The sequence below is a fragment of the Chiloscyllium plagiosum genome, chromosome 19, assembly GCF_004010195.1.
Source record: "Chiloscyllium plagiosum isolate BGI_BamShark_2017 chromosome 19, ASM401019v2, whole genome shotgun sequence".
Classification (NCBI taxonomy): Eukaryota; Metazoa; Chordata; class Chondrichthyes; order Orectolobiformes; family Hemiscylliidae; genus Chiloscyllium; species Chiloscyllium plagiosum.
Window position 1 is genome coordinate 32,181,345 of NC_057728.1, and position 15,923 is coordinate 32,197,267.

Here is a 15,923-nt window from a genome sequence, read left to right on the forward strand (position 1 = left end):
ATAGATATAGGACAGATGTCAGAGGTAGTTTCTTTACTCAGAGAGTAGTATTTGTATGGAATGCTTTGCCTGTAACAGTAGTAGATTCGCCAACTTTATGTACATTTAAGTTGTCATTGGACAAGCATATGGACGTACATGGAATAGTGTAGGTTAGATGGGCTTCAGATTGGTATGACAGGGCGGCACAACATCGAGGGCCAAAGGCCCTGTACTGTGCTGTAATGTTCTATGTTCTATGTTCCCAACTCAATCAAAACCTCATTCTATCACCTTTGTGCTCACTGGCACACATTGGATCCCGACTCACCCTTGTTTTCAAATTCCTTTGTTGGATTGTTTCTCCCTATTGCTGAAAATTCTTCCAGTCCAAAAGATCTCTTTTGACTCCCCAATTCTAGCATGTTATGCATCCCTGATTTTATTCACTCCACTATTGCCTTCAGCTACGTAAGATCTATGCTCTGAAATTCCTTTCATAAGCCTTTCTACTGCATTTCCCTCCTTAAAGATATTTCAGGATCCATCCCTGTTCCTTTCTAATCCTGTGGAGATGTCCTTATTACTGGCACTGAACAGGCTACCCCTCCTGCAGAAGTCCTGCTCATCCCCCTACTTATCTATCTCAAGAACAAGAACAAAGAACAATCCAACACAGGAACAGGCCCTTCAGACCTCTAAGCCTCCACCAACACATTTTGCCCTTCCACACTCAAACTATCTTCACTTACAGGATCCATCCCCTTCCTATTCATGTATTCATCCAGGCATTTCTTGAATGCTGTTCTTGTGTCCCTTACCAACAATGTTCCCTCGAAGCTGCGTGCTGGCTATTGATGAAGCTGCTGCTGTGTGCAGATCTCAGAGTTTGCAGTGTCAAAAAAAAAAATTACAGGGAACAGGCAATGTTTCCCATCCCAAAATGCTTCTTACCTCTCTTAAAAGGATTCTTGGATCTATTCAACATGGTGGTCTATCTCTCCAAACAGCCCTGATGGCTTTTAACCTTCTCTCCAAAGATCTGAAACCAATCTATCATATTTTGGACATCTCATCAACAAAAAGTGATTATGTCTAAATGCAGTTTAAAATTTGTGCAGCTGTTTATGTAAACCATGGATGTGCATTTGTCCCTTTGGCTAACATGTTAAAAGGCAGAACTTTCAAAATTAGAGACATATTGACTAAGTCAGAAGCCCCTTGCCTCTCTGAGAAAATTCAGGGTATAATTTATCACACTGTTTACATGAAGGTATCTTATCTCTCTTGGCTTGGTTTTGAACCAATAGATTGTCAATTTTTCCTTTGTTCCAAAGGTAACTAAAACATTTGAATTACACTTGATTCCAACGTAGACTTTTCTTTTGTTTTCACATGTGGACATTATGAAAATGAGTAGAGCACTATATATTCTGATACAGATTTCATGGTCTCTATTATAGAATATCAAGTATATTAATCAATTCAAGTTTGTAAGTAATACCAGATTAAAATTATCTATAAAACTCAATGGCTGCCTTTTGCTATGTTGTATTATACTAATGGTAGTGATTGGAGTTCATCAGAAAATATAAACTGGCATGAAAGGCAGGCAGAAAGTTCTTACTCTTGATATTTGATCAAAACGATACGTATCTTTTATAAATACTTTAATTTTATTATATCTTTGTTCTCGAAGTACATGTACGCAGAAAATTGGAATTATAATTTCAAAATAGATGCATTTCAGCATAAGATGCAAGTTCAAATGGCAGCTGAGAAATTTAAATTCAGTTTAGTAAATAAATATGAAATGAAAAGTTGGTACCAATACCAGTCACCATGCAAGGGGTCTAGGTTAGAGTGGTGCTGGAAAAGCACAGCAGTTCAGGCAGCATCCGAGGAGCAGTAAAATTGAGTTTGGAACTGGGGTGAAGTGGGGGAAGGGGAAATGAGGAAACTGTTGAAATCCACATTGATGCCCTGGGGTTGAAGTGTTCCAAGGCAGAAGATGAGGCATTCTTCCTCCAGGCGTCTGGTGGCGAGGGAGCGGCGGTGAAGGAGGCGCAGGACCTCCATGTCTTCAGCATAGTGGGAGGGGGAGTTGAAATGTTGGGCCACAGGGCAGTGTGGTTGATTGATGCAGGTGTCCCAGAGATGTTCCCTAAAGTGCTCTGCTAGGAGGCGTTCAGTCTCCCCAATGTAGAGGAGACCGCATTGGGAGCAACGGATACAATAAATGATATTGGTGGATGTGCAGGTAAAACTTTGATGGATGTGGAAGGCTCCTTTAGGGCCTTATTTGGAGGTGAGGGAGTCACCATGCAAGTATTGGGTCATGAAAAATATCTGATTCACTCATATTCTTTATGAAAAACAATATCTTCCTTATCCTTTGTTCCTTCCTAATATCTTGGGCCATATGCAACTCCAGATGAACAGGAATGCAGTTGACTTTGGAAAGGCCTAGTAAACAATTTAATTGCACAAGCTTGATTGACAAAGGATATCACAAGTAAAAACAGAACCTGAAGAAAAACCTCTGAAAAGGAGTCTTAGGAATCAAAACATTAACTCTGTTTCTCTTTCCACGGATGCTGCCAGACCTGCTGAGTTTCTCTCACACTTTCTATTTTCATTTTACCTTTCCAGCATCTGTCATACTTTGCTTTTATTTGAGTCAGTTCTCTCATCAATGGAGATGGCATGTTGGTTACCACTTTACATTCTCATCTCCATATGTTTAAACAAAATTGTGAATCTCCACCCTGAGAGTGTCTGTCTCCCCAAAATTCTGTAAGCATCAATTTCCTGGAAATGTAATTATTTCTCAGAACACCTATGCAGGCCAAAGTATTGTTGCAAGCTCACCTACACAAGTTACAGTGGGATTTTCAGTTAGGCAGATACAAACTCTCTTCCACAAATGTAAGACATCTCTGAAATGAAGGCAATTATCTGGGCCAACTTGTACATCTGACTGAATGGACAAATGCAGTGCATGTGCAAAATTGTAATTCCAACCTATTTATCCTTCTCGCCTAATATTATAATTACAAAAATATGCAATATATCAGTTTTCTATAATTTATATATGAGATACTTTATCTGGAATTTGAAGAATAAGTAATCCTGACTATCTCCTATAGATGGTTGCTTAGTAGGTTTCATTCAGGATGGTATTACCCAGATTAGGAGCGGGAGTTAGATGGTGACCTCACCTCCATGATTTTCAGGATGCACTGTGTCGCTTTTAAGCTGGTGGAATCAGTGGCAATCTTTCAGAGCCTCCTCTTCCTCCCTTCTGTGGACAAACATCGGAGCTTTCAGAAAGGGTCCTTTGATCAGGAACACGAATTTTTGTTCCCCAAGAAATAGGTTATGGTCAATTATATCCCCCTCTTGCTAGTCAAGCTGTGATTAAAGGCCAATTTCCAGTCTGCTGGACTGTGTGGACTAGCTACATAACGGGGGGCCCCCAATTTATGAACGTCTGACTTACAAAATCTCATACTTAAGAATGCAATCTCATACAGGGGTGTAATTTTAAAGACCTGAATATATCCTATACTCACAAATTACTTCTTTATATTATCCTCCATTGTGTTCTGACTTGTGTACAAATCAATTTGCAAGTGAACTCCAAAACAGCACCCATTCACAACCTGGTGACTTCCAGTAGTGCACTTTCCGACTGAAGTTTAGGAGGTAAATGAAATAATAAAATAAACCATGATCAAAACCATGAAATCTTAATTGTGAGTAATAATATGTTGTATTTGAGGAAAATATATGAATAAAGTATCAGTTAACTAGGAAATTGATACCTTTCTCGTTGCAAAGGATTCTCTTATCTATTGAAGTGCAAAGACTTCAGTATAATTGAGCTGGTGTTTGGACTTTGGTTAACAATTGAAATGCTATGCTGTTGCCAGTATTTCTTCTGGTTTCAATTTCATTGCATTGCTTTTGTGAGTTGTGAACCAATCTGCTGATTGACAAGTGAAGATGTTAAATTGTCTGTTGATGGATTGTGTTTATCAGTTGGGGTTTGATTTATTTTCACTACCTTGATTGCAATCATTTCACTGCCTGGCCTTCCTTTCTGTTTGATTTACTTATTACAAATATCCACATTTCTCTTTTACAGCTTTTTTCTTTCATTTTATTAATTTTACGTTCTCCTCTTATTGGTCAAAGTTTTAAACATTAAAGTACAAAGACTCAGGAAGGTATTTTATTGGTTTTATCTCAGTCGGCTGAGCTTGAACTTTTGAACCCACATTCAGGGAACCTGACAGTGCATCAGGAAGCTGCAAGTTTCAGTCGTTCCTTTATCAGTGCTCTGTTTAATCACAGCCATTGTAACTGTATCTGACTCCTGGGTTCCCCAAAAAATTGGAGTGGACTGATGTGATGATGACCGGTGAAATGGAATGACCTGACATCGAGGCAGCATTTGACAGAGTGTCAAGGAACCCTAACAAAACTAAAGTCAATGGGAATTGTGGGAAAACCCTGTACTGGTTGGAGTCATATCTAGCACAAAGACAGGTTTGGGGTGGTGGTCATTTGGGATGCAAGAGTTCTTCAGATTGGTGCCCTATGCCCAATAATCTTCAGCTGCTTCATCAATGACCTTCTCTCCATCATAGGATAGGACATGGGGGTGCTCATCGATGACTATATCATGTTCAGCACCACTTATATCTCCTCAGGTAGCAGTCTATGTCCAAATGCAGTAAGACCTGGAGAATATCCAAGTTTGAGCTGACAAGTGGCAAGTAACATTTGCAATACATAGGTACCAGGTAAATGGTCATTTCCACCAAGAGAGAATATAACTATTGCCCCTTGATATTCAATGGCATTGCCAACACTGAATCCCCCACTAGTGGCATCCTGAGTGTTACCAGTGACCAGGAGACAAATTGGACTGATCAAATAAATACTGTGCCTACAAAAGCAGGTCAGAGCCTAACGTATCAGTTGTCTCCCAGTATCTGTCCACCATCTATAAGGCACAAGTCAGGATTGGAATAGGGAATATTCTCTATTTGCCTGGATGAGTGCAGCTCCAACAACACTCAAGAAGACTTGATACAATCCAAAAAAAGGTAGTCTGCTTGATTAGCACCACATCCAACACTTTCAACATTCACTCCTTTCACCACTGCCCCACCATTGCAGCAATGTGTACCATCTACAAGATCCACTGTAGTAACTCACCACAATTCCTTTCACTGCACTTTCCAAATCCACCAGCCCTGCTAACCTGAAAGAATACATGGCAGATACATTCAAACATTACCACCTGCATGTTCCCTCAAACACACCACCTTGACTTGGAACTGTTTCCTCACCATCACTGAGTCAGCATCTTACAAGTCCTTTCCTAATATAACTGCGTCCCCCAAGGACTGCAGTGGTTCAAGAATTTGGCTAACCACCACCTTTTCCAGGGCAATTGAAGATAGTCAATAAATGCTGGCCTGCCCATTGATATTGCATGAAAGAGTCTAAAAAAACTCAGGATGTTTGCATAATACAAGTGTCATGATAAAGCAAGCACAAACCTTTTACTACTCCTGCATATCACTCCTCAGATCAAAGAGTTTTACAGTACATACATTTCTATCTGTTGAGACATCTCTTCACATTTCCATTTGACCATTAAAACTTACATTCACCCTTCTCTTAAAACAATGCCACAGTCGTCCTGATAGTGACCCTCCATAAATATTATCCTTTAAACATTCCATAGTTCATTCTAATAGCTCTCTCTTCTTTCTATGCTGCAGGAAGAAAGAGCATAGAAAACAGAGGGGAATCAGGGAGAAGAGGCGGCCTTCCACTCATCTCCTCCTTGACAGCTAAGGAGAAGAAAAAGCTTGGTCTCAGAATGTCTGGCAATGAGAAGATGAGTGTCTCCAAATAGCTGGGGACAGAATTGATGATATGAATTGAAGTCATGTGGCTTACAATAGTTATTCATGTTCACCTGATATCAGTAGTGACTGAAATTGGATGATCTGCTCAAGACCGACTTGAAAATTCCTTGGCTAGTTAGATCTAATTCATCTCCTTTACCTCCCACAGGCTCTTCAGTTGTCTGCAGGAGCCAGTGCCAGACAACAATGCAGCACCCGGAGGAGGCCACATCCTCTGAAAAAGCATGATAACCAGGTTCACATGTACCTTGTGAGGCTCTCAGAGGCAGGTCTTTGGAGGCATGGTTAAACTGGACTTTTCTGGAGCAGCAGGAGAACATTTATGAGATTTTGTCAGCATTTTCAGTCACACTGCCCGTAACTGGGAAGAGACTGAAGGAGTTTGTTTCCAATTGTGAGCACCATGATATCTCATGTCTTTGTATCTTTTACAAATCTAGCTAGAATGGCCACCTGTAAGCAATATCACATTCTGAGTCCTGTCCCAATTGTGTCTTGCCCCTGTGTAGAACAGTGCCAATGCCACCAGGCCTATTCAAGTTTCACAACAAACTGGGTGTCAGTCAAGCGAAGAATTGGTGTGGCTGATGGATTCCCAACCTCAGAATGATGCCTGAATCATCTAGCCTAGATGCCATTGGCAGCTAAGTGGACTGTCAGAGGTGCCCTTCATATCAGGTTCCTCATCTTGTTGCTCCTTTTCTGAAGATGCAGACCAGTCGTCACCTCCTGTACTCCCAATCCTATCTACTTCACCATGGGAGGGCACTATCATTCTGGTTACCCCTTGTTATGTCTTCAGATTTCCATAAGTTTTTGAAAAAAGATCATACATTTAGACTTAGAATGCTGGGGCTTCATCAAATGTGTCCTTGCTGCTCTCCAAATGGTGGAATGATGCATTGCTCTCAGCCCTTAACTGAAGAACAGTAGTAAATATGGCTCTCTGTATGTCCATCCACTTAACAATTATGCTTTTAATAATGTGACGATATAGCATCCATCTTTTTTAATGAAAAGTGTCTCTACATTGATAAAACATTTCCAAACATTAACTTTGTTGGTCTTCTTTAGGCATATTATACTTTTTGTCAAGTATTATTACAATTAAACTGAGTTTGGAGTTTGTTACAGCTTATTTTCTTTCTTTAAATTATGACTCATTGTATCCCTTTGTTGGTGGGATGTTTGCCTTGATCTTGTTGGCACTCATTTCTGTCAGTGATGACTTGATACACATTGTGGGTGTCACTCCTTGCTTGCTATTGCTGATGATATTGGTATGTTGTACCATTCATTAGTGATGTTGTCCTGCTGATTACTGAAGTTTGTTGGTGTTGACAGTAACTTCTACTTTTCCAAGCCAGGTGTAGATCGAATACAGATTTTGTTCCTTCTTGTTTCATTTTCAGTCTCAGTGACTTGGCTTCACCACCAGTTTTTATTGGGTTCAAGTGTTTTGTCATTGGATCCTATCGATGCTTCAATAACTCAGCCAACTTGTTGGAGTGTTGACACACTGAGCAGGGGCACAATTATTGCCCCCCGTCGATGCCCATTTTGAACACACTTTGAAAGTTCCCCATACACGTCTCAAGGCAAAACAGTTACTATTGCTTCTGAATCCTGCTATTTTCCCAGAACGATGTAGCAATACAACAAAGCATCACATTCAGCTCTGTCAAATTTATCCATCTAAACCATATTAATGTCAGAGTAAATATTTATGGAAAAGTCAAGTAAATAAAAATCTTCACACTGTAAACAATAGGATGATAGTCTATGATTGATGTATTTAATTCTCAGAACATTTCTACATTTCCTCTGCACGATGTTAGTGTGTGATTGCAAATGGAAATTATATCGTAGTCTTCTCCATCACACTAAGATAGACTTCATTGATAAATGGTATTTCACACAGAGTATTCAAATCAAACCAATAATGAAAAATATTTGCATACAGCAGCAAGTTGACTGAATCCACTTTCCCACAGAAGAAAAAAAATCTGACATCCTAGTCATGTCGATGGCTGTTCATATTTTTAATATTCTGTTTTCCAAATTGTTTATAAGAATATTAAATCAGACAAAAAATTCTGCACTGTCACAACATGTTTTCACGCGATCGCTACACACCTTTGAGAAGCATTGAACACTACCATCAGTTTTACAGTCCCAGATGGTTTTCACACTCCTGCAATACTTCATTGAATCTATATTAAATTGCTTACATTTGTAGCATAGTGAGTAATATCTGACCTATGGTTAATGAGTTTGAACTTTATTCATATATACAATGTGAAAAACATGATCCAATGACTTTCATTTATCAGGAAATCAATGACCTCATGGTCTGCAGAAGGTAGGTTGTCAGAAAACTTAAAAATGCTGAGTTCAGTTTATAGCAATCACTGTCATGAGTGAAAGTGTGGGGAAGATACTTGTGGGAAGCAAATCTTTGTATGAAAGACCAGTACAGTCAATCCAAGGCAGGCAATGACCATGTAGTTCAACATACAAATATAAGGCAAATTCATAAAAATATATTAAGTGTAATGCACTGAAGGAATATGTCCTTGTAAGACACTGCATAAATACTACATCTATCTAAATAATTATTTCTCACTATTAGATAATAATGTGAAATTACATAAATCAAATGGATTATATAATGGAATAAAATAGCCTTGATCATATTTAAATGCTTCTATCCAGGGGATACGATTACTTAAGATGGATTATTTGCGATAGATTATTAGGTTATTTAACAGGCACAAAAGAATAAATGCCCACCTGATTTTGGGCACTTTCTTTGAGGAAATTAACTGCTGTATTTCTTAGATTACAATAGTATTTCAACAGATGGTAAATGAAAGGTCCTGTTTCATGAAAGACACATGAAAGACAAAATAAGTTTCCCTTTTAATACTTTGCAGTATCACTTGACAAGCACACACAATTGAGTTAAAGCACCAATTTAGCTCGACCATATTAATAAGTTGACACCTTCAGCAAAGAAGAAAGAAGATTAGTGAATCAGAAAAAAGAATTCAAGTGTCCTGATTAATATCTTTAATCAGGATTTGCTCATCATTTGTAAAGCGCAGTGAAATATTTGAATTAAAGTGACTCATATTGCTGCCAACAGCAAAAAAAAACTCATCAATTAAAAAAGAAAAGTAACAAAAAAGATTTTAATACAGATCCTCAGAATAGGCTTAGATGAAAGTGCATAGCCATCCAGGGAAAGTCCAGACATACAGAATAATATTCAAGATTATCAATATCAAAATATTTCTTTCTATTTCAAACCATTATGTTACAAATTAATTTTGTTCAATTTATATTTTGAAACATTTCTAGGCATGAATGCTTCAAAGATTTATAAATCTGGTCATTTGAAAATCTCTACAATGTTAAGTGTGAATGTTGCATATTGCCATTTAATGTATAAATATTTTTAATGTTACCTCAGTTTACTTTAGGTTTAACAGTAGTCAGCAGCATTTGGAATTGATGGTTTATATTTCAAGATCCTGCGGTAAACTGGAGACGTAATAGCAGCTGTTTTAAATTCTTCATCTTCCATTTTCAATATCACATAATATTCTCTGAATTTGGACCAGAGGACTGAAGGTTCAAAAATTGATGCCATTGTTTAGATAAGGGTCAGAAATAAACCAATCAGAGGTAGATTGAAATTGGAGAACTCAATGTTGAGTCCTCTGGGCAGTAAGGTGCCCAGGCAGATGATAAAGTGTTGTTCCTCCAATAGGAGCTGGGTTTGTTTTGGCAATGGAGGAGACCAAGGATGGTCGTCAGAAAATGAGTGGTTGGGGGTGATGACTGAGAGGTCCAGTCTGCCCCTGCAGAACCAGTTGTGATGCTCGATGAACTGTTCCCTAAGTTTACATTCAGTCTCCCTGATGTAGAGAAGACCACATTGGGAGCACCTGATGCAGTAAACTAGGTTGGAGGAGAGGTAGGTGAACTTCTGTTTACCTTGAAGGACTGTTTGGGGCCCTGGGTGGAGCTGAGGGAGGGTGCTGTACCGGCAGGTTTTGCATCTTTGCCGGTTTCAGGGGAAGGTACCTGGGGGTTCGATTGCAGGAGTGGGGTGAACCAAGGATTGTCGAACAGAACAGTCCTTGTGGAAAGCAGAGAGGGGTGGGGAGGCAAAGATGTTCTTGGTAGTGGGGTCTATTTAGAGTGAGCGGAAGTGTTTGAGGATATTGTATTGGATGCGGAGACTGATGGGGTGGTAGGTGAGGACAAGGGGGCTCTGTCTTTATTGCGTTGGGGGATCATTTAGAGCAATGGAACAGGAAATGGAGGTGGTGCGGCAGAGGGCTGCCTGGATGATGGAGGGAGGAAAATCACATTGTTCGAAATAGGTGGACATCTGGGAAGCTCATGAGTGGAATGTCTCTTCATTCAAACATATTTGGCAGAGTCGGAAGAATTGGGAGAATGGGATGGAGTTCTTGCAGAATATTGGGTGGGAGGAGGTTTGTACAGGTAGTAATGGGAGTCTGTGGGTTTGGAGTAGACATCCGTCTGGAAACTGTTGCCAGAGATGGAAATGGAGAGGACAAGAAAGGTGAGGGAGGTGACTGAGATGGATCAAGTGAATTTGAGGGTGGTGTGGAAGCTTTGGGTGAAGTCGATGAACTGCTCCTTACCTGGTCTGGCCTACATGTGATTACAGAGCCACAGCAATGTGGTTGAATCTCAACTGCCCTTTGAAATGGCCCAGCAAGCCAATCAGTTGTATCAATCGCTAGAAAGTCACAAAAGAAATGAAACCAGGTGGACCACCTGGCATTAACCTTGGAACAGGAAAAGACAACGGCAAAAATGCAAACGGCCCTGCCGACCATGCAAAGTCATCCTTACCAACATCTGGGGGCTAGTGCCAAAATTGGGAGAGCTGTCTCACAGACTAGTCAAGCAATAGCCTCACATAGTCATTCCTACGGAATTATACCGTACAGATAACACCCCAATCACCACCATTATCATCCCTGGATATGTCCTATCCCACCACAGGATAGACCCAGCAGAGGTGGTGGCACAGTATTATACAGACAGAAGGAGTTGCCCCTGGGAGTCCTTGACTTTGACTCTGGACCCCATGAAGTCTCATGGCTTCGGGTTAAACATGGGCAAGGAAACCTCTTACTGATTACCACATACTGATGAGGGTGGCAAGGGTGTAAAATGTACTCTGGGTGGGCGATTTCAATGTCCTACACCAAGAATGGCTTGGCAGCAGCATTACTGATTGAGCTGGCCGGGTTCTAAAGGATATAGCTGCTAGACTGGGTCTGCAGCAAGTGGTGAAGGAACCAACAAGAGGAAAAAGCATATTTGACCTCATCCTTACTAATCTGCCAGCTACAGAAGCATCTGTCCATGATGGCATAGGTAAACGTGACCACCGTATTGTCCCTGTGGAGATGAAGTCCAGCCTTCACTTTGAGCATAACCTCCATCGCGTTGTGTGGCACTATCACCATGCTAAATGGGAGCAGACTTTGAATTGATCTAGCAACTCAAGACTGGGCATCCATGAGGCGCCATGGGCCATTAACAGAAACAGAACTGTACTCTAGCACAATCTGTAACTTTATGGCCTGGCATACCCCACACTCAACTATTACCATCAAGCCAGGGGATCAACCCTGGTTCAATGAAGAGTGTAGGAGGGCATGCCAGGAACAGCATCCGGCATACCTAAAAACGAGGTGTTAACCAGATGAAGCGACCAAACAGGGCAAAGAGGTGTGTGCCAAATGGCATAAACAACAAGTAATAGTCAGAACTAAGCGATATCACAACCAATGGATCAGACCTAAACTCTGCAGTCCTTCCACATCCAGTTGTGAATGGTGATGGACAATTAAACAACCGACTGGAGCAGGAGGCTCCACAAATATCCCCATTCTCAATGATGAAGGAGGCAAGTACATCAGTGCAAAAGATAAGGCTGATACATTTGCAACAATCTTCAGTCAGAAATGCTGAGTGGACGATCAATCTCAGGTTCCTCAAGTGGTCCTCAGCTTCACAGATACCATCTCCAGCCAATTCGATTCACATGATGCCAAGAAATGGTTGGAGGGACTGGATATTGCAAAGGCAATGGGTCCTGATAACATTCTGGCAATAGTACTGAAGTCATGTGCTCCAGAACTTGCTGCTCCCCTAGCCAAGCTCTTCCATTACAGTTAGAACACTGGCATCTACCGGACAATGTGGAAAATTGCCCAGGTATGTCCTGTACACAAAAAGCGGGACAAATCTAACCCGGCCAATTATTGCCAAGTCAGTCTACTCTCCATCATCAGTAAAGTGATGGAAAGGGTCATCAACAGGGCTATCAAGCAGCTCCTGCTCAGCAACAACTTGCTCAGTGACGCCCAGTTTGGGTTTCATCAGGGGGCACTCTGCTCCTGATCTCATTACAGCCTTGGTTCAAACATGGACAAAAGAGCTGAATTCCAGAGGTAAGGTGAGAGTGACAGCCCTTGACATCAAGGCCACATTTGACCAAGTATGGCATCAAAGACCCCTGCCAAAACTGGAATCAATGCATGTCAGGGGGCAAACACCCCGCTAGTTAGAGTCATACCTGTCACAAAGGAAGATGCTGGTGGTTGTGGAGGGTCAGTCACCTCAGCTCCAGGACATCTCTGCAGGAGTTCCTCAGGGTAGGTGTCCTTGGCCCAACAATCTCCAGCTGCTTCATCGATGGCCTTCTTTCTGGGTCAGAAATGGGGATGTTCGGCAATGATTGCATAGTGTTCAGCACCATTCGCGACTCCTCAGATACTGAAGCAGTCCGTGCTTAAATGCAACAAGATCTGGACAATATCTAGGCTTGGGCTGTCAAGTGACAAGTAGCATTCACACCACACAAATGCCAGATAATGACCTTCACCAATAAGAGACACTCTAACCACTGCCCATTGACATTCAACAGTATTACCATCACTGAATCCCACACTGCCAACATCCTTGGTGTTACCATTGACCAGAAACTCAACTGGACTCACCACATAAACACAGTGGCTCCAAGAACAGGTCAGAGACTAGGGATACTGCAGCGAGTAACTCACCTCCTGACACCCCAAAGTCTATCCACCATCTACAAGGTACAAGTCAGGAGTGCTATGGAATGCTCCCCACTTGCCTGGATGGGTGCAGCTCCAACACCACTCAAGAAGCTTGACACCATCCAGGACAAAGCAACCTGCTTGATTGACACCACATCTACAAACATTCAATCCCTCCACCACTGACACTCAGTAGCAGCAGTGTCTACTATCTACTGGATGCACTGCAGAAATTCACCAAAGATCCTTCGGCAGCACCTTCCAAACCCACAACCACTTCCATCTAGAAGGACAAGGGCAGCAGGTACTTGGAAACACCACCACCTGCAAGATCCCCTCCAAGCCACTCACCACTCTGACTTGGAAATATACCCCCATTCCTTCACAGTCGTTGGGTCAAACTCCTGGAATTCCCTCCCTATCAGCATTGTGGGTCAACCCACAGCAAGGGGACTGCAGTGATTCAGAAGGCAGCTCACCACCACCTTCTCAAGGGCAAATAGGGATGGGCTATCAGTGCTGGCCAGCCAGAGATGCCCACGTCCTACAAATGAATTTTTTAAAAGGCGGCTTATGCCTAATGTTCTTAAAATAAATAAAGTTCTTTTTATGTTTGATTGCTATGTGAAACTGAATTGTGCGATTGTTAAATTTGCTGTTTTTAGGCTTAATAGTGTAAAGGAGGACTGCACAGCAGATCTTACAGCACTTAGATTTTCTGAAGCAGCATCTCCCACACGAGGGACGCTGGTTCAGTTCCTGCTCCACAAGCTCAAAATTTGTGTTCCAGGACCTCTTCAGCTATTTGCTCAGTGGAACTGGTTAGTCTTAGCATGGTGTACACTCCAAACAGTTCTATCCTTTAGTAGTAATTAAGAGCCTAAGCATACATATTAAAGAGGAGCCTGCAATCGAAAAGAATAGGCTGTTCGTTCACAGAACATGACCTTTAATGCAGCATTGAGAGTTACCTCTCCATTTGAGATATTATCCCTGCAGTAACTCTGGTTTTGACCAGCTAAATCAACCCCTTGAGAAGTTGTCTTTCACCTGGCACTGAGACAGTTGCGATAGGAAGTTCTAAGATTCTGAAGGATTAGTATTGCACAAATAAGGTAGTTTTGTGGGTTGCAAAGTGACAAAAAAGTGTAAATTCGTTCACAAAAGGAATTAAAAGAGACTTTAATAAAAGCACACTTGAAAGGGTAGTTATTACAAGGTACATTCAATCATTAGTACTGAGGTAATGTCCATATAGTCAGTTCTGATGTAACGCATGTTTCTTCACCGCAAATTTGCTTCAATGCGATTGAAGAATTTAGACCGTCACTTGTAGAACACAAACTTTCCTTACCTGTATTGGCTATGACGTGATTCAGTTGAAACAGTGCGGCAAGTCCATGATTTTCATATAATACGAGAATGGAACTATTGCGTTATATCAAAATCGACAGTATTTTCTTTTGAAAGTGAATTAGGTATTTCCTTTAAAAGAAACATATTAAACAACATGGAGGGTGAACTGGAGAAATTAATTGTGGGTTAGCCAATGGAGGGTAACTCTGGTAGTGAAGTAAAGGATCAGCTTTCTGTACACGCAGAGTTTGAAATTCTGCTCCAACAACATAGAAAACAGATCACCAGCATGCTGAAATTAAATTCAACTGTACCATAACTAGACATGTAAGTAAGGTAAATTGAATTGAATATGTTATGTAAAATTCTGATTCATGGACAGTAATATCTTACAATAATAGCAAGTATATGCTTTGTAACATTAAGAGAACAGAAGCAAAAAACAGCTTCTTCTTATTAATTGCTAAGTGCACAAGACTACAAATGAAAGAAGTTCCAGCCACGAATTAGAATTAGAATTAAAATTTATTGTCATATATATTTTAACAGTAAAAATACAATTAAAAGTGTTCTAAGACACCCTACAATGGCGTCTATAACGTTGAAGATATCAGTTAAACTAAATCAGGATATACCCTCCAGTGATAAACATCAAATACAATTAATGTATCGATTTCAAAAAAACATTGTCACAAACAATAGATAACAAAGTGGCATTATCCTAAAAGATAGGGCAGGATCTATGACTTACTGCTTTGTTTTTGAGTTATTTATCAACTCATTCACATACACTACTGAAAACAGAATATTTGAAAAATCCTTACATTCCTGAAGAAGAGCTTATGCTCGAAGTGACGATTTTCCTGGTCCTCAGATGCTGCCTGACCTGCTGTGCTTTTCCAGCACCATACTTTTCAACCCATATTTGAAAAATCAGTCAATCTCCTCAGATAAAGCAAGAAATATGTTGTCATTTTGTTTAACTGCTCCATTTTACCTTCTGATCCACACAGAGAGTAACAAAAGTTCCGCTCACAAAATCAATTGTTTACTCAACCTGTGATGAAAGCTGCCTAATAGAATCACTCAGCCAGCTTAGGGTGCAAACACATAGAAATTACACTGCATTTCTATCCTATTTTTGTGTGAGGAACCTCTAATCAGAATTGCTTGTAACATGTAGAATAAATATCCAAGTAGGATAATGAAGATCAGTTTTCTCAAAACAATTTTAAAAGTCAGATGTACAGGGTGGAATGGCCTTTTAGGTTGGATTCTCTACAGTGTGGAAACAGGCCCTTCGGCCCAACAGGTCCACACCGACCCTTCGAAGAGTAACCCACCCAGGCCCATTTCCCTCTGACTAATGCACCTAATACTATGGGCAAGTTAGAATGGCCAATTCACCTGACCAGCACATCTTTGGACTGTGGGAGGAAAGCAGAACACCCAGAGGAAACCCACACAGGCACAGGGAGAATGTACAAACTCCGCACAGACAGACAGACACCCAAGGCTG

The 15,923-nt window shown here is 40.8% G+C and overlaps 1 long non-coding RNA gene across 1 annotated transcript in view; it reads left to right on the forward strand.

Moving 5' to 3' along the window:
• Positions 1–6,964, forward strand: part of LOC122559385 — a 41,532-nt gene extending 34,568 nt beyond the window's left edge. Inside the window, exon 3 of the long non-coding RNA XR_006314414.1 lies at positions 6,079–6,964. This is a non-coding gene — a long non-coding RNA (uncharacterized LOC122559385). The remainder of the gene's footprint in view (positions 1–6,078) is intronic.
• The last annotated feature ends 8,959 nt before the right edge of the window (positions 6,965–15,923 follow it).